This window comes from Eriocheir sinensis, chromosome 6 (genome assembly GCF_024679095.1).
Source record: "Eriocheir sinensis breed Jianghai 21 chromosome 6, ASM2467909v1, whole genome shotgun sequence".
In the NCBI taxonomy this organism is placed as follows: Eukaryota; Metazoa; Arthropoda; class Malacostraca; order Decapoda; family Varunidae; genus Eriocheir; species Eriocheir sinensis.
In genome coordinates, this window is record NC_066514.1 from 16,666,348 (window position 1) to 16,686,614 (window position 20,267).

The following is a 20,267-nucleotide window of genomic DNA, read 5'->3' on the forward strand; positions in this document are numbered from 1 at the left end:
ATAAAATTAACATCAAAGTAGCATCGACAGTATAGTACCTACACTGGGCCGAAGAACTTTAGCAGTAGGTAGGAAGACACCTATCGAACGGACGCAAGCCACTCCCGGTGAGGTATATATGAGAGGTGAGAAGGGAGCTGAAACCCTCCAAAGACCCTTCCCATGTCCTCACTAACCGTTTCCCTATTGTCTCACCAACACCGGAGAGTAGTTCAGCATGCTCTCTAAAGACAGATCCTCTCTCTATCCACACCACTCTACATTCACACAACATATACACCTTTTCCAAAAATTCAAATTTCAAAATGGCACACCTACATTATGCCTCGGAGTCCCCGCCTGGGGGGGGGGGGGGGGAGGACCACAAATTCCCTCAGTGAGGACTCCCCTTCTGGCTGCCGACCCGAGAGGTGTCTTGATAACTCCTCGAACCTCTTTTTTCTCATTTTCTGCAACATTCGCGGTCTTCGTTTTAATTTTCATTCTGTGGAACACTATCTCTCTTCCTCTAAACCTCACCTTCTCTTCCTCACCGAAACCGGGTTTCTGAGGCTACTGACAGCAATCTCTACTCTGTTCCCTCCTACTATCTCTATCCTAAATTTCAATCCAAAGCTGGATGTTGCGCCTACGTGCGCAACGACATCACTTGCTCTCGTGCACACAACCTTGATTCGTAAGAATTTTCCACCATCTGGCTAAGACTTCATTGTCATTCTATTACTAAATACATCTGTGCCATTTATCTCTCACCTAACTCTACTAACTATGTAAAATTCTTTGATTATTTGAACTCTAAAGTGGAGCACATCTTGACCCACTCTCCCTTCGCTGAAATCTCCATCCTAGGAGATTTCAATGTTCACCTCCAACTTTGGCTTTCATCCTCTTTCACTGCCCAGCCTGGTGAACAAGCCTACAACTTTGCTATCCTCAATGATCTAGAGCTGTTGGTCCAGCAGCCTACACGTATTCCCGACCGTCTTGGAGACAGGCCCAACATTCTAGACCTCTTCCTTACCTCAAACCCTTCTGCTTACTCTGTCAAACTGTTCTCTCCGTTGGGCTCCTCCGATCACAGTCTTATTTCTGTATCCTGTCCTATCGCTCCTGTTCACCCTCTGGACCCACCGGAGGCGATGCTTCTGGCATTTTTCTTCAGCTCGGTGGGACGACCTGAGGATGTACTTTTCCGATTTCCCGTGGAATGAGTATTGCTTCCAGGATAGAGACCCCTCTGTGTGTGCTCAGCGTATCACAGAGGTGATTGTCTCTGGAATGGAGGCATACATTCCACGTACTTTCTCTACTCCTCACGCTAAAAAGCCTAGGTTTAATCACGCTTGTTCTCGTGCTGTCAATGATAGAGAGGCAGCTCACAAAAGGTACCAGAACCTTCAAACTAATGCTAATTATGAACTTTACATTTCTGCCCGGAATCGTACCAAATCTATTCTCAGACTTAGCAAAAACTCTTTCATTAATAGAAAATGCCAAAACCTTGCTTTCTCTAACTCTTCCCGTGACTTCTGGCATCTAGCCAAAAACATCTCCAACTTCACTTCTTTCCCTCCACTCCTCAGTCCTGACGGCAACACTGCCGTCTCATCTATCTCTAAGGCTGAACTCTTCTCTCAAACTTTTTCTAAAAACTCCACTCTGGACGATTCTGGGCATATTCCTCCTACTCATCCCCCCTCTGACTCTCTTATGCCTGTTATAAAGATTCTTCAAAATGATGTTTTCTATGCCCTCTCTGGCCTCAATCCTCAGAAGGCTTATGGACCTGATGGAGTGCCTCCTATTGTCCTTAAAAACTGTGCCTCCGTGCTGTCACCCTGCCTGGTCAAACTCTTTCGCCTCTGCCTGTCAACATCTACCTTTCCTCCCTGCTGGAAGTATGCCTTCATACAGCCTGTGCCTAAGAAGGGTGACCGTTCCAATCCCTCAATCTACCGTCTTATAGCTTTACTTTCTTGTCTATATAAAGCTTTTGAATCAATCCTTAACTAGAAGATTCAAAAGCACCTTTCCACTTCTGACCTTCTATCTGATCGCCAGTATGGATTCCGCAAGGGGCGTTCTACTGGTGATCTCCTTGCCTCCCTAACTGACTCTTGGTCATCCTCTCTTAGCCGTTTCGGTGAAACCCTTGCTATTGCGCTAGACATATAAAAAGACTTTGATAGGGTCTGGCACAAATCTTTGCTTTCCAAACTACCCTCCTACGGTACCTTTATCTCCAGTTTCCTTTCTGACCTTTCTATTTCTGCTGTGGAAGACAGCCATTGTTCTTCCCCTAAACCTATTAACAGTGGTGTCCCGCAGGGTCCTATCCTATCTCCCACTCACCTTCTGTTGTTCAATGATGATCTTTCCAAAACGAACTGTCCTATCCAATCCTACGCCGATGACTCCACTCTGCATTACTCAACTTCTTTTAATAGAAGACCCACCCTACAGGAACTTAACGACTCAAGGCTGGAGGCTGCAGAACGCTTAGCCTCAGCCCTTATTATCTCCGATTGGGGCAAGAAAAACCTGGTGTCCTTCAATGCCTCAAAAACACAGTTTCTCCACCTATCCACTCGACACAATCTTCCAAACAACTATCCCCTATTCTTTGACAACACTCAGCTATCACCTTCCTCAACACTAAACATCCTCGGTCTATCCTTAACTCAAAATCTCAACTGGACACCTCATATCTCATCTCTTACTAAATGAGCTTCCTCGAGGCTGGGCGTTCTGTACCGTCTCCGCCGGTTCTTCTCCCCCGCACAGTTGCTATCCATTTACAGGGGCCTTGTCCGCCTTCTTATTGAGTATGCATCTCATGTGTTGGGGGGGTCCACTCACATAGCTCTCCTTGACAGAGTGGAGTCAAAGGCTCTTCGTCTCATCAGCTCTCCTCCTCATACTGATAGTCTTCTACCTCTCAAATTCCGCCGCCATGTTGCCTCCCTTTCTATCTTCTATCGATATTTTTATGCTGACTGCTCTTCTGAACTTGCTAACTGCATGCCTCCCCTCCTCCCGCGGCCCCGCTGCACACGACTTTCTACTCATGCTCATCCCTATACTGTCCAAACCCCTTATGCAAGAGTTAACCAGCATCTTCACTCTTTCATCCCTCACGCTGGTAAACTCTGGAACAATCTTACTTCATCTGTATTTCCTTCTGCCTACGACTTGAACTTTTTCAAGAGGAAGGTATCAGGACATCTCTCCTCCCGAAATTGACCTCTCTTTTTGGACACACCTTTGACCTCTGTTCGAGAGCAGTGAGTAGCGGGCTTTTTTTTTACTTTTGTCTTACGCCCTTGAACTGTCTCCTTAGCTGTAAAAAAAAATCGCGCTTTTCTCAAAACTAGTACAAAATGAATATAAAAATATTTTTTGCTTTTATTTTCTGCACGACTTTCATGAAACTTTAGGACATACAAGATCATATAGCGTACTAATATTCTACAAGATGTTTTTTTTTTTTTAATCGGCATAGTTTCGAAATATGGGAAAATGATCCGAAAACATTGAAAAAAACATTTTAAAGATTAAAAAAATAGTTTTCAAAAAAACATCTTGACAAATTATTAGAATAACAATGAATTATCAGATGTGCTTGTCACAAGGAAATCACTAAAAAAAAAAATTGTCTGAGAAAAATTTATTCAAAGTTTTCATAAAAAATAACGAAAAATAATTTTCTTAATTTTTCATTTCATCTGATCAGCTTGAAATGTTCATATGATAACAAAGGTACTAATATATACAACATATAAACTATTCATGACCATAGATGCAATTTTAGTCCACGGAGGACTTTCCCTTCCATATGCACTGTACTATGTTTTGCATGACTTCTCTGTGCGCTTTTCTCTTGTCTGAGACTTTGTACTGTTCTCCCTGTACACATCAAATGCTGTGTGTGTTTGTGGAGATATCTTGTGTTGAATGAGTAACATGGGACAGGAACCTACTGGCCATATCTTTGAAAGTGATGGGCAGTGTGGTAGAGGGAGCAGGCAGCGACTGGATGACAGCATGGCCATCATATATCACAGCATCAACATGCTTGTCCAGGCTGGTGATTTTGTCTCCCGGAATCAGTTCTTCAAGCTTATGCATGGTGTCTGATTTTTTACATGTTACCATTGTGCCATCATGATTGAAGATGCTCATGGGCACAGGGGCATTTTCAAATGCCATCACCCTTTGAAGTGGGACCTTCTTGACGGCATTGACCGCTAATAGGCGAAGATACATGGTTTCACCCTTGATAAATACATTCTTTGACTTGATTTTGACTTTCTTTTTCATCTCTTTCATGGTCTTGATGTTTGACCGAGGTATGGGTGCACAGAAGCTCTTTGGGTTGTCAGATGCCAGGTTAGAGACAAAGTTATCAGCCATGGTGGTGCCCTTGTCAAGTGCACTACAGAGACTTTTCTCTATGGCATCTGATGCAACTGCTGCTGTAGCTATGTTGATCAACTTTGTGGATGCTTCGGAGATATCAAAGGGATCTACACATGGCCCCTGAAGAATGTCACGTATCTTCTTCACATCAGAATTCCATCTAGTGTCAGATGCTTTCGTCTTTGTCTGTGCGGGCTGGTTGTCATCAGGCAGGTTGGTATCTGTACCCTTCTTGAATTTTGCAGTAGTGACAGGTCGGGCTATAAACCACCCTACTAATGCTTGGCTTCGCATTGTAAGACCAATGATCCCTCCAGCTTCTTTCATATCTTTGTTCTGTGTTGTTTCCAATGCATAATCCAGCCAAACACCATTTAAGTAGCCATCTGAGAGCTTAACCACACCCCCTGTATTGGTGAATTCTGTGGTAATCTCTTGTGGGAGATGCCTCATCTGGAGCAGAGAGACTGGCCCAAGAAATCACATACATGTGCTGTTTTTTTTTCCTTAGTGTGATACAATAACTACTTTATGCATTGTAAACTAAGCTGAATAAATAATAAGCTGACCATCGTTACCCTTAGGGCATGGTTTTAAGGCTTGAGATTAATTGTTTAGCACAATTATAGTGAATGATAATGAATTATATTGTGATTTGTCGATAGGATATTGGACAACTATGATCATAGTCTTCAATCTATATGAGAAAGTCATATTTTATGATTTATATGATTTAGGGGGAATGGTAGCTAAAACTGATCTGCAATGACTCGAAAGCAATGCTTCTTGCTACCAATGATCTAATAGCATGTAGGGGATGTTCAGGCAAATTTTAAAGCGTGTTTGAAAGCAAATTCTTGAAGCATTATTTATTGAGAGGCATTATTATGACTAGTCAATTTCACAACGAGGGTCAATTTTAGCTATATTTTTTACATTTTATTGATTAATAACCTATTTAGGGAATTGATTTAATGCTAAAACACTATAGTTTTATTAGTTCTCCTAAACATTATAAAGTAATATCATTTGGAGCTGTTTTTAATGATTTACATGAAGATTCTGAGCCATTCATGAAAAGTTCATGTTATTGGTTAGGTATGTTTACAAAAACGTGAATATTTTAACACGCACCGATTTCCTGCAATGTCATCATGGATATTCATTATCCAGAAATACCAAAGAAGGATTTTATCCATGAGGACAAATGTTGTACTTCCGGTTTGGGTACCGCCACCCAGAAGTGACGCCTGCTGCTGGACTAATACATGTCAATGCAAGACTAAAGCCCCGTTCACACTCTGCCGACTCTGGGCCACGACTACTCACGACTCTAGGGTACACGAGATCTTGGGTGTTGATGTGAAAGGGTTGGGCAAGTCTTAAAAGAGGTCTAGAAACGGTCGCCGAATGCTGAGCGGACTTCGTGAGGGGAGTGTGCAGTCGCGAGGGTTAAACCCCGTTCACTCTGTGCCGACTCTGGGCCACGACTAACCACGACTCTAGGATACACGAGGTCTTCGGTATTGATGTGAAAAAAGGGTCGGGCAAGTCTTAAAAGAGGTCTAGAAACGGTCGCCTAATGCTGCGCAGACGTCGTGAGAGGAGTCTGGGGTCGTGAGGGTTAGCGCGAAAAAGAATTCCATGCTACACTTTCACGACAGGAGTCAGCAAGAGTCTGGATCAACCGTCACTTCCGGTTGAGGTCTGAGGGAGGTCGGGGGCAGTCGTCAAGACAGTCGTCAACAGTCTTGGCTTGTCTTGAGACAGTCGTGACCACTATCGGGAGCATTTATAAATATTTTACCGTTTCCTGTCGGCACAGTCGTCTGTGCCGACTACTTCAGAATGATGAGGGACTGTCGTGACGACAGTCTTCGCCTAATGAAGGACGTTCATGACGACTGTCGGCTCAGAAATATTGGCTAACATTGCCGCCATCAAGAAGTTAATATTTTCATTTTGCAATCCCTCCATTTCCCTCTATTTCTGCTGTGGTAGACGGTCACCGTTCTTCTCCTAAATCTATTAACAGTGGTGTCCCACAGGGTTCTGTCCTATCTCCCACTCTTTTTCTGTTGTTCATTGATGATCTTCTTTCCAAAACGAATTGTCCTATCCATTCCTACGCCGATGATTCCACTCTGCATTACTCAACTTCTTTTAATAGAAGACCCACCCTTCAGGAACTTAACGACTCAAGGCTGGAGGATGCAGAACGCTTAGCCTCAGCCCTTACTATTATTTCCGATTGGGGCAAGAAGAACCTGGTGTCCTTCAACGCCTCAAAAACACAGTTTATCCACGTATCCACTCGACACAATCTTCCAAACAACTATCCCCTATTCTTTGACAACACCCAGCTATCACCTTCCTCAACACTAAACATCCTCGGTCTATCCTTAACTCAAAATCTCAACTGGAAACTTCATATCTCATCTCTTACTAAATCAGCTTCCTCGAGGCTGGGCGTTCTGTACCGTCTCCGCCAGTTCTTCTCCCCTGCACAGTTGCTGTCCATATACAGGGGCCTTGTCCGCCCTCGTATGGAGTATGCATCTCATGTGTGGGGGGGCTCCACTCACACAGCTCTTCTGGACAGAGTGGAGGCTAAGGCTCTTCGTCTCATCAGCTCTCCTCCTCATACTGATAGTCTTCTACCTCTTAAATTCCGCCGCAATGTTGCCTCTCTTTCTATCTTCTATCGATATTTCCACGCTGACTGCTCTTCTGAACTTGCTAACTGCATGCCTCCCCCCCTCCCGCGGCCCCGCTGCACACGACTTTCTACTAATGCTCATCCCTATACTGTCCAAACCCCTTATACAAGAGTTAACCAGCATCTTCACTCTTTCATCCCTCACGCTGGTAAACTCTGGAACAATCTTCCTTCATCTGTATTTCCTCCTGCCTACGACTTGAACTCTTTCAAGAGGAGGGTATCAGGACATATCTCCTCCCGTATTTGACCTTGCTTCTGGACACCTCTTTTGTTTCTTTTTTAGGAGCAGCGAGTAGCGGGCTTTTTTTTTATATTATTGTTTTCTTTTTTTGTATGCCCTTGAGCTGCCTCCTTTGTTGTAAAAAAAAAAAAAGTCACGAGCACAATAACTTCTGGGCATGGTTACGTTTCGCCGGCACAAACCTGGGAGCCGCACAGTACGCACGCACTCCTGCTTCCTCGATCTCTCTTGTGCTGAATGACACAACTAGGGTTGCCACCCTGAGGTCAGAAAAATGTGGAATGCAACAACTCACCCTCCAATACGGAATGGATCCATATTTAAAGGAACGGGTGGCAACCCTAAAATTTCTCGAGCATGCAATGAGTGACAGCCGCAGCACGCTGCTGGTGGAGGCAAGAGGGAGGGGGGAGGGACGTTACGTCGCGTGTTTTACACGTATTTTAGGACGAAATTAGAACATTTTTACGGACTGGTTTTGTGATTAACCGAAAAATGCACTCACGGCAATTTTAAGATACTGAATTTTTTTTTTCTGCTTGACTATTCAGACAACCAAATACGGAACAAATGGCGTTTTGTATTGGTTCAAAACGGACCGCTACATTTCACTCGGATACAGAACGATTCCGTATTTTAAGGAACGGGTGACAACCCTAGAAGTAGACGCGACGTAGTCTCGGCTCATTATTGCTTATATACCCCAGGACCCATGAAGACTGCTATTAAGATGTCTACGGCCAAAATATCCTATTAAAATATTTTGTAAAATTCGGCGACAGTTGGCGAGGCTGTCGCCAAGACAGTCACGAAGACCGTCGGCCAACTCCTTGGCACCTGTCGGCCAGCTGGTCGAACAACCGGTTGACACACAATCTGCAAGAATGTCAAGACCGTCTGCGACTGTCGGCCAATCGGTCGGCAGATTCGTAGTTGTCGTAGTCATGGCGCCATTTCAGAAAATGATCTTTGAGACTCTTCTTCAGACTATTTGCCAGCATGTCGCAGACATGCTGGCAACTAGTTGGCCAAATGTCCCAGACAGTCGGGAATCATGCTGCCTGACACCAAGACACCCGAAATAACTCCACCAGTTCTTAAAGTGTGGGAGTCGACTTGTCAGATCCAAAAGTCGCTGGGCTGTCACGACCCAGACTCGGCACAGTGTGAACGGGGCTTTAGCGCGAAAAAGTATTTCATGTTAAACTTTCATGACAAGAGTCGGCAAGAGTCTGGACCAACCGTCACTTCCGGTTGAGGTCGGAGGGAGGTCGGGAACAGTCGTCAAGTCTGTCGTCAACAGTCTTGGCTTGTCTGGAGACAGTCGTGACGACTGCCGGGGCCATTTTTCAAATTTCTGTTTTTCCTGTCGGATGTCGTCGGTGTCGACTACTTCAGAATGATGAGAGACTGTTCTGACGACAATCTTTGCCTAATGAAGCACGTTGGTGACGACTGTCGGCTCAGAAATATTGGCTAACACTGCCGCCATCAAGAAATTTATATACTCATTTTGCAATCACAAGCACAACAACAACTCCTGGGCATGGTTACGTTTCACTGGCACACGTTTGGGAGCCTCACAGCACGCACGCGCTCCTGCTGCCTCTTTCTTGTGTTAAATGACACAACTACAGTAGGGTTGCCACCCTGAGGTCAGAAAAATGTATAACGCAACATCCCACTCTCCAATATGGAATGGATCCATATTTAAAGGAACGGATGGCCACCCTAAGATTTCTCGAGCATACAATGGGTGACAGCCGCAGCACGCTGCTGGTGGAGGCAAGAGGGAGGGGGAGGGACGTTACGTCGCGTATTTTACACATATTTTAGGACGAACCTTGACAAATTTCACGGAATGGTTTTGTGATTGACCGAAAAATGCGCTCACTACAATATTAAGATACTGAGTACCATCTGCTTGACCATTCACATAACAAAATGCGGAACAAATGGCTTTCCGTATTGGCTCAAAACGGAACGCTACATTTGATTCTGGATTAAAAAGCGATTCCGTATTTTAAGGAACGGGTGGCAACGCCAGAAGTAGACACAGGGGAGTCTCGGCCCATCACAGCCTATACACCCCAGGACCCATGAAGATTTCTATTAATGAAGATGTCTACGGCCAAAATGTCCTTTTAAAATTTTGGGTAGAATTCGGCGACAGTCGGCAAGGTTGTCGCCAAAATAGTCGCGAAGATCATCCGCCAACTCCTTAGCAACTGTCGGCCAGCTAGTCGGCCAACCAGTTGACAGACAAACTGCAAGACTGTCGTAAAGACTGTCTGCCACTGTCGGCCAATCGGTCGGCAGATTCGTGGTTGTCGTAGACATGGCGCCATTTCAAAAAATGACCGTTGAGACTTGTCTTGAGACTAGTTGGCAGCATGTCGCGGGCATGCTGGCAACTATATTTATAGTTAGCCGAATATCCCAGACAGTCGGCAATCATGGTGGCCGACACCAAGATGCCCCCCAAAATCTCCCCCAATTCTTGGAGCGTGGGAGCCGACTTGTCCAATCCAGAAGTCTCTGGGTTGTCGTGGCCCAGAGTCGGCAAAGTGTGTACGGGGCTTAACATGAAAAAGACGACATTGAAAAGAAAAAAAAAGAGCGAAAGACGAGGAATCAAATGAAAGACAAGATTTGAAGAGTCATAAAAAGAGGAAAGTCGCTTAAAAAAGACTTGAAAGGCGACTGACTGACTGAAGAGATGTGCAAAGTGGGAGAAGATAGAGATGAAAAATGAGATAAAGCGTGTGACAGCCGGTGAAACACGAAAACCCAAAGGAGGAGGAGGAGGAGGAGGAGGAGAAGGAGGAGGAGGAGGAGGAGAGGAGGAGGAGGAGGAGGAGAGGACGAAAGGCGGAAATTGCAGCAAGGAAGGTGATATGTGTCAATGCGGAACTAACGTGAAAAAAATAACGTTGAAAGAAAAAGAGTAAAGGACGAATGCGAGATATAAAATGAAAGAGAAGATTTGAAAAGGAATAATAAGAGAGCTTCTTAAGAAGAGAGGCAAGGTACAGTCGGGGCGTTGTCACTCGGACGCGTGAGCTGGGCTCTGTTTTTCTAATCTTTTCATTTTTTTACCAATTCATCGTCCATAGCCACCTCACTCTCCCTGTACCTGCCTTCTCCGCCCCTCCTCGTCCCCGTCCTAGCGGCCCAAAAATATCTTCTGATGATAGTGTGAGGTCAGCCATTGAGGACCTCTCTCTCTCTCTCTCTCTCTCTCTCTCTCTCATGTTCCATCTTTGTCACACACACACACACACACACACACACACACACACACACACACACACACACACACACACACACACACACACACACACACACACACACACACACACACACACACAATTTTTGCTTCAGTTGTATTTCTTTCCTTCCCTTCCTTCTTTCAGTTTCCTCCCATGCTGATGACACCAAGGTGGGTGGAAAGGCCCTCACAAAGACCGACTGCGAAATCATTCAGAAAGACCTCAATCACATTATCGAATGATCGGAAAAATGGCAAATCTCTTTTAATGTTGACAAATGCAAAGTCATGCACATTGGGTCCAGAAATAGTAACCACACATACATCATGAATGGGAGACCTCTGCAGGCGATGCAGGAGGAAAAGGATCTTGGAGTCACTATCAGCAGTGACCTGAAACACGCGAATCACTGTAAAAAAGCATACAACAAAGCCAACACTATGCTCGGGTTCATAGCGAGGAACTTCGAGTGTAAAACACCAGACGTGATGCTATCCTTGTATAATTCCATGGTAAGACCTCACCTCGAGTATGCAGTACAGTTCTGGTCTCCTAATTATAGAAAAGACATTGTTTTACTGGAAAGGATTCAACGACGCGCCACAAAGATGACTCCAAACGTAAGGGCTCAGCCGTACGAGGAACGACTCAAGCGACTCAATCTCTTTACATTGGAGAAAAGACGCCTACAAGGGGATATGATTCAAGTCTTCAAGTATCTGAAAAAGTTCAATAACATCGATTATTCCAAACTCTTTGAACTGCAAACCAACTCAAGAACTAGAAATAACGGTTTACCCATTCAGTCGAGTCGATGTAACACAGACATTGGAAATAGTTTCTTTTCAAACCGAGTTATCCGCCACTGGAACAATCTTCCCTCAGAAGTAGTAAATGCGAATACCATCACCTCCTTCAAATATAGAATCGACCGTCATTTCGCTGCGTCGGGAGTAAACTGAATAACGAGGGGCTTTCATCTGCTCCTCAATATCGAGGTGCTTTCATCTGTTCCTCAAGCCCCAAGTGGTGGTCGAGCAGATTAAATCACCCAAGCGGGCGACCTCGTAATGAGCCAATAGGGTTTCTGTTGCCTGCATTTCCATGTTTCCCTCCCACCCTCCTCCTCCGTCCCTCCATCTATTCCCCTCCTCCTCCCCTCCCATCTTCCCGCCTAATGAAGGCTCGCACCCCCGCCCACTTCTCCCCAACTGCTCCGCCTTGACCTCATTTCACACTACTAAAAAAAGTAGTAATCTCCAATTTGTTTGTTTTAATTCTTACTGAAACATTATTTTACCATAATTTTTCCCTGTGCCTCTCAGTTATTTCCTTTCTACAATCAGTGACAACTTAAGAAAGAGAAAGATAGAGAAACAAATAAAGAAAAAAGAGAAATAAAGTGTAATAAAGAAATAGAGAGAGAGAGAGAGAGAGAGAGAGAGAGAGAGAGAGAGAGAGAGAGAGAGAGAGAGAGAGAGAGAGAGAGAGAGAGAAGTCATCCCAAGCGATTTAAAAGTGGAGACTTCATTCATATTCAGTTCAGTCAAGTGAGGTATTTTATTTTGTGAGCAATTTTTCGCTCCAGTCGGGAAGTCTTATTAAGTCTGATTGAATATTCTCGCAACTTTGACTGTTCATTACCGTACCTCCTAATTTGGTGTCGTCGGCGAATTTGGCTACTTTTGATAGGATATCAGTTTCTAAGTCGTTCATGTAAATTATGAGTAGTGCTAGCCCCAGGACCGAACCTTGGGGCACGCCACTGGTGACGGGTTGCCAATCCGATGCTTCACCATTAAGAACTACACGTTGTTCTCTGTCCGTGAGCCAGTCATGAATCCACGCACATAGATGGTCGTTAATACCGTGGGAACGCAGTTTAGAAATAAACCTTACGTGAGGAACTTTATCAAACGATTTCTGAAAATTTAAGTGAACTACGTCATATGGGCTTCGTTGAAAAGGTTAATAGGTTGGTAAGGTAAGACCGATTACTACGAAATCCATGCTGACTATCAGTTATCAAATCATTTGTTTCAAGGAAAGAGATAATTTTATCCCTGATTATTTTTTCGAATAGTTTAATTAGGACAGACGTAAGGCTGATGGGACGATAATTACTGGCTTGTTTTTTATCTCCTTTTTTAAAGATCGAGGAATTATTGGCCTTTTTCCACTCGAGAGGCACACTGGCCTGTGCTAATGACTTGTTGAATATTAATGTTATGGGTGATTCTAGCTGATGACTACATTCTCTCAACACGCGAGGAGATAAATTGTCGGGGCCCGGAGATTTATTTGAATCTATTTTCTGCAGAAATATGGGGCACAACAAACATCTCACAAACACAACAGGTACAAAAGATTCAGAATTTTGCCGCAAAAGTCGCACTAGGCGGCGGTGCTAGGCATGACCACGCCACACCTTTCCAGTCCAAGACAGATTGGACTGGATAAGGAAGCAGCTGATGTGAACATTATAATCCTTGGAATGATTGGAACGGGGAGGGAGAGAGAGAGAGAGGCGAGGGAGGACTGAAGGGAAGGGAAGGAAAGGGGGGAAAGTAACAGAGTGGATGGGAAAAAAGGGAGGTAGGAAAGTAAAAATAAAAGAAAGGAAAGAAAAGGAAAGGGAAGAAGAGAGAGGCAGAGTCGAAAGGATAACGAGAGAGGTACAAAGGAGTACAAAGGAAAAGCAAACAGCAACAGACCTTTTGGTCCTAACTAGGCTGTTTGTTGTTGCTACCATGTACTCTAATCTGTATATACGAGTCAGAGACACAGGACAGCAAAGGCTCCTCCCCTCCCACCAGTCCCTCCAGCCGAGGCTGGCACGAAAAGGAAGAATACCATGTAGTATAGAAAAACTACAATGGAATTTTACATGGACAAAAGGAAGATCATACACGACAACTAAGCTAACACTACTTTCTCTTAGACCGGAGCAAAATAGCGGATGTTCGGGTTAGCTTCTAAATATTTGTCTAGTCGGTTTTTGAACGTGCAAATAGTTTCGCTTTCGACGACGTTTTGAGGCAAACCATTCCATACATTGATGACACGGTTGAAGTAGAAATGTTTTGATTTATTTGAGTTGAAACTCTTCCTCGTTATTTTGTATCCATTGTTTCTTGTTACACTTGATTGAGAGACTGTAAAATAATCATGAACATTAACGTTATCGAGTCCCTTGAAAATTTTAAACACTCCTATAAGGTCACCTCATAGCCTGCGCTGTGATAGGCTGAATAAGCTCAGTTCTTTAAGTCTGTCTTCGTACGGCTTGTTTCGCAGTCTAGGGATCATTTTAGTAACTCGACGCTGCACCCTCTCCAGTTTATCTATATCTTTTCTGTAATAGGGAGACCAAAACTGAACGCAATACTCAAGATGTGGGCGAACTAACGAATTGTACAGTGTCAGTATTACTTTTTCTGATTTGTTTTCAAATGTACGACCAATAAATCCGATCAGTTTGTTGGCAGTGTTTACTACTTCTGTGCAATGTTGACTCAGTAAGATCGTTCGAAATTATTACTCCAAGATCTTTTTCTTTGCTGGCTTCAGAAAGTCGCACTCCGTTTATTTGATAATGAATACGATCGTTGTTGATTCCGATATGCATAACCTTGCACTTTTCAATATTGAAATTCATTTGCCGTGTTCGTGCCCAACTACTTAAACGTTCGAGATCAGCTTGGAAGTGTTCTTTATCCGTTGTCGTAGTGACTCTGCTGGCTATTTTTGTGTCGTTGGCAAATTTCGATATTCTACACGATAGCCCCTCGTCAATGTCATTCACGTACACTAAAAACAGAACAGGTCCCAACACCGACCCCTGTGAATGATATACCATTCATAACAATTCTCTGTTTACGGTCGGTAAGCCAGTCTTTGAGCCACTTATGAATATTACCAGTTATACCGTGAGCTTGCAATTTACTAAGGAGGCGGTTGTGAGGGACTTTGTCAAATGGTTTCTGAAAGTCCAAATATACAATGTCTACTGATTGGCTTTCATCGTATATATTAAAGATGTAGTTGAAGATATCGAGAAGGTTAGTCAAACAGGAACGTTTGTTTTGAAAACCATGTTGCGAATCCTTAATTAGTCTGTTATCTTAAAAAAAAACTTTACCATTTTTCCACGAATGATCGTCTCCAAAATATTGCACACGATTGACGTTTGACTGATCGGTCGATAAGTACCTGGTTGGGACTTGTCGCCTTTTTTAAAGAAAAGAGTTACGTTAGCGAGTTTCCATTACAGTGGTACTTTTCCTGTGTTTAGCGACTTTGAGAATTTTTTTTTTTTTTTTTTTACAACAAAGGAGGCAGCTCAAGGGCACACACAAAAAAGAAAACAATAATAAAAAAAAAGCCCGCTACTCGCTGCTCCTAAAAGAGAAACAAAAAGAGATGGCCGAAAGAAAGATCAAATACGGGAGGAGAGGTGTCCTGATACCCTCCTCTTGAAAGAGTTCAAGTCGTAGGCAGGAGGAAATACAGATGAAGGAAGATTGTTCCAGAGTTTACCAGCGTGAGGGATGAAAGAGTGAAGATGCTGGTTAACTCTTGCATAAGGGGTTTGGACATAATAGGGATGAGCATGAGTAGAAAGTCGAGTGCAGCGGGGCCGCGGGAGGGGGGGAGGCATGCAGTTAGCAAGTTCAGAAGAGCAGTCAGCGTGGAAATATCGATAGAAGATAGAAAGAGAGGCAACATTGCGGCGGAATTTAAGAGGTAGAAGACTATCAGTATGAGGAGGAGAGCTGATGAGACGAAGAGCCTTAGCCTCCACTCTGTCCAGAAGAGCTGCGTGAGTGGAGCCCCCCCACACATGAGATGCATTCTCCATACGAGGGCGGACAAGGCCCCTGTATATGGACAGCAACTGTGCAGGGGAGAAGAACTGGCGGAGACGGTACAGAACGCCCAGCCTCGAGGAAGCTGATTTAGTAAGAGATGAGATATGAAGTTTCCAGTTGAGATTTTGAGTTAAGGATAGACCGAGGATGTTTAGTGTTGAGGAAGATGATAGCTGGGTGTTGTCAAAGAATAGGGGATAGTTGTTTGGAAGATTGTGTCGAGTGGATAGGTGGAGAAACTGTGTTTTTGAGGCGTTGAAGGACACCAGGTTCTTCTTGCCCCAATCGGAAATAATAGTAAGGGCTGAGGCTAAGCGTTCAGCAGCCTCCAGCCTTGAGTCGTTAAGTTCCTGTAGGGTGGGTCTTCTATTAAAAGAAGTTGAGTAATGCAGAGTGGAATCATCGGCGTAGGAATGGATAGGACAGTTCGTTTTGGAAAGAAGATCATCAATGAACAACAGAAAAAGAGTGGGAGATAGGACAGAGGCCTGTGGGACACCACTGTTAATAGATTTAAGGGAAGAACAGTGACCGTCTACCATGGCAGAAATAGAACGGTCAGAAAGGAAACTGGAGATAAAGGTACAAAGAGAAGGATAGAAACCGTAGGAGGGTAGTTTGGAAAGCAAAGATTTGTGCCAGACCCTATCAAAAGCTTTTGATATGTCCAGCGCAATAGCAAAAGGTTCACCGAAACGGCTAAGAGAGGATGACCAAGAGTCAGTTAAGAAGGCTAGGAGATCACCAGTAGAACGCCCCTTGCGGAACCCATACTGGCGATCAGATAGAAGGTCAGAAGTGGAAAGGTGCTTTTGAATCTTCCGGTTAAGGATTGATTCAAAAGCTTTAGATAGACAAGAAAGTAAAGCTATAGGACGGTATTTTGAGGGACTGGAGCGGTCACCCTTCTTAGGCACAGGCTGTATGAAGGCATACTTCCAGCAAGAAGGAAAGGTAGATGTTGACAGGCAGAGGCGAAAGAGTTTAACCAGACAGGGTGACAGCACGGAGGCACAGTTTTTAAGGACAATAGGAGGCACTCCATCAGGTCCATAAGCCTTCTGAGGATTGAGGCCAGAGAGGGCATAGAAAACATCATTTTGAAGAATCTTTATAACAGGCATAAAGGAGTCAGAGGGGGGATGAGTAGGAGGAATATGCCCAGAATCGTCCAGAGTGGAGTTTTTAGAAAAAGTTTGAGAGAAGAGTTCAGCCTTAGAGATAGATGAGACGGCAGTGTTGCCGTCAGGACTGAGGAGTGGAGGGAAAGATGAAGAAGTGAAGTTGGAGGAGATGTTTTTGGCTAGATGCCAGAAGTCACGGGAAGAGTTAGAGAAAGCAAGGTTTTGGCATTTTCTATTAATGAAAGAATTTTTGGTTAGTCGGAGAATAGATGCTTAAGAGGGGCTTGCTGATCTGATGTTTTGCCTCTATACGAATACGCGGGTATACTTTATCTGGGCCGAGCGTTCTGTTTACTTTAATATTATCGATAATTTGTACTATATCACTTTCTACAATGTCGCTAATGCTACTCAAGGATGTGTCATCAATATATCTAGGGGCTTCCGGTTGCCTTTCGGATAAGATTTCTTATGTAAAAACGGAGACAAAAAAAAATCATTCAATATGCTAGCGATTTCTTTGTCATCATTCGTGGATTTGCTGTTTACAGGGAGGACTCCCCTTCTGGCTGCCGATTTGAGAGTTGTCCTGATAACTCCTCAAACCTCCTCCTTATCAATTTCTGCAACATTCGCGGTCTCCGTTCTAATTTTCATTCTGTGGAACACCATCTCTCCTCCTCTAAACCTCACCTTCTCTTCCTTACCGAAACACAGGTTTCTGAGACTACTGACAGCAACCTCTACTCTGTTCCCTCCTACTATCTCTATCATAAATTTCAATCCAAAGCTGGATGTTGTGCCTACGTGCGCAACGACATAACTTGGTCTCGTGCCCACGACCTTGACTCTTCTGAATTTTCCACCGTCTGGCTAAGACTTCACTGTCATTCTATTACTAAATACATCTGTGCTGTTTATCTCTCACCTAACTCTACTAACTATGTAAAACTCTTTGACTATTTGAACTCTAAAGTGGAGCGCATCTTGACCCACTCCCCCTTCGCTGAAATCTCCATCTTGGGAGATTTCAATGTTCACCACCAGCTTTGGCTTTCATCCTCTTTCACTGACCAGCCTGGTGAACAAGCCTACAACTTTGCTCACCTCAACGACCTAGAGCAGTTGGTTCAGCACCCTACTCGTATTCCCGACCGTCTTGGAGACAGGCCCAACATTCTAGACCTCTTCCTTACCTCTAATCCTTCTGCTTACTCTGTCAAACTGTTCTCTCCGTTGGGCTCCTCCGATCATAACCTTATTTCTGTTTCCTGACCTATCGCTCCAGTACATCCTCTGGACCCGCCGAGGAGGCGATGCTTCTGGCATTTTGCTTCAGCTCGGTGGGACTACCTGAGGATGTACTTTTCCGATTTCCCGTGGAATGATTACTGCTTCCAGGAGAGAGACCCCTCTGTATGTGCTCTGCGCATCACAGAGGTGATTGTCTCTGGAATGGAGGCATACATTCCACGTACTTTCTCTACTCCTCATGCTAAAAAGCCTTGGTTTAATCATGCTTGTTCTCGTGCTATTAAAGATAGAGAGGCAGCTCACAAAAGGCTCCAGAGCCTTCGAACTCCTACTAACTTTGATCTATACATTTTAGCCCGGAATCGTGCCAAATCTATTCTCCGACCTACCAAAACTTCTTTTATAAATATAAAGTGTCAACACCTTGCTTCTTCTAATTCTTCCCGTGACTTCTGGCACCTAGCCAAAAATATATCCTCCAATTTCACCTCTTCCTCTTTCCCTCCTTTCCATAACCCTAACTGCAGCACTGACGTCTCATCTATCTCTAAGGCTGAACTCTTCGCTCAAACTTTCTGTAAGAACTCCACCCTGGACGATTCTGGGCATATTCCTTCTACTCATTCCCCCATATGACTCCTTTAAGCCTGTTATTAAGATTCTTCATAATTATGTTTTCTACGCCATCTCTGGCCTTAACTCTCAAAAGCCTTATGGACCTGATGGAGTGCCTTATATTGTCCTTAAAAATTGCTTCCGTGCTGACACCTTGCCTGGTCAAACTCTTTCGTCTTTGCCTATCAACATCTACCTTTCTTTCCTGCTGGAAGTATGCTTGTACAGAAGAAGGGTGACCGTTCCAAAATAGCTTTACTTTCATGTCTATCTAAAGCTTTTGAATCAATCCAAACCGGAAGATTCAAAAGCACCTTTCCACTTCTATCCTTCTATCTGATCGCCAGTATGGGTTCCGCAAGGGGCGTTCTACTGGCGATCTTCTTGCTCTCTCAACTGACTCTTGGTCATCCTCTCTTAGCCGTTTCGGTGAAACTTTCTCTGTTGCGCTAGACATATCGAAAGCCTTCGATAGAGTCTGACACAAGTCTTTGCTTTCTAAACTGCACTCTTTCGGATTCTATCCCTCTCTCTGTTCCTTTATCTCCAGTTTCCTTTCCGACCGTTCTATCTCTGCGGTGGTAGACGGTCACTGCTTTTCCCCTAAACCTATCAACAGTGGTGTTCCACAGGCCTCTGTCCTATCACCCACTCTCTTCCTGTTATTCCTCAATGATCTTTCCATAACAAACTGTCCTGTCCACTCATACGCCAACGACTCCACTCTGCATTATTCAACTTCTTACAATAGAAGACCTTCTCAACAAGAAGTACACAACTCCAGACTGGAGGCTGAAGAACGCTTAACCTCAGACCTTGCTATCATTTCCGATTGGGGCAGAAGGAACCTTGTGTCCTTCAATGCCTCAAAAACTCAATTTCTCCACCTATCAACTCGACACAATCTTCCAAACACCTATCCCCTATTCTTCGACAACACTCAGCTGTCACCTTCTTCAACACTAAACATCCTCGGTCTATCCTTAACTCAAAATCTCAACTGGAAACTTCATATCTCCTCTCTCGCTAAATCAGCTTCCTCGAGGTTGGGCGTTCTGTATCGTCTCCGCCAGTTCTTCTCTCTCGCGCAGTTGCTACCCATATACAGGGGCCTTGTCCGCCCTCGTATGGAGTATGCATCTCACGTGTGGGGAGGCTCCACCCACACAGCTCTTCTGGACAGAGTGGAGGCTACAGCTCTTCGTCTCATCAGCTCTCCTCCTCCTACTGATAGTCTTCTACCTCTTAAATTCCGCTGCGATGTTGCCTCTCTTTCTATCTTCTATCGATATTTCCACGCTGACTGCTCTTCTGAACTTGCTAACTGCATACCTCCCCCCCTCCCGCGGCCCCGCTGCACACGACTTTCTACTCATGCTCATCCCTATACTGTCCAAACCCCTTATGCAAGAGTTAACCAGCATCTTCACTCTTTCATCCCTCACGCTGGTAAACTCTGGAACAATCTTCCTTCATCTGTATTTCCTCCTGCCTACGACTTGAACTCTTTCAAGAGGAGGGTGTCAGGACACCTCTCCTCCCGAGTTTGACCTTGCTTTTGGCCGCTTCTTCTGAATATTTTATGGGAGCAGAGATTAGCGGGCATTTTTTTTATTGTTGTTGTTTTTTTGTGCCCTTGAGCTGCCTCCTTTGTTGTAAAAAAAAAAAAAATAATTGCTATTGGGCTAATACTGGGGGTGATAACTTTTTTTATTTCTTACGTAGGTTAAAAATTCTTTAGGATTTGTT

At 44.2% G+C, this 20,267-nt stretch overlaps 1 long non-coding RNA gene across 1 annotated transcript; it reads right to left on the reverse strand.

Moving 5' to 3' along the window:
* Positions 1–2,603: 2,603 nt before the first annotated feature.
* On the reverse strand, positions 2,604–20,057 carry LOC126986653 (uncharacterized). The gene is made up of 3 exons (XR_007739857.1): positions 19,851–20,057; positions 6,847–7,170; positions 2,604–2,701 (listed from the first exon to the last, which is right to left on the reverse strand). It is a non-coding gene; the product is annotated as an uncharacterized LOC126986653 (long non-coding RNA).
* Between the last annotated feature and the right edge of the window lie 210 nt (positions 20,058–20,267).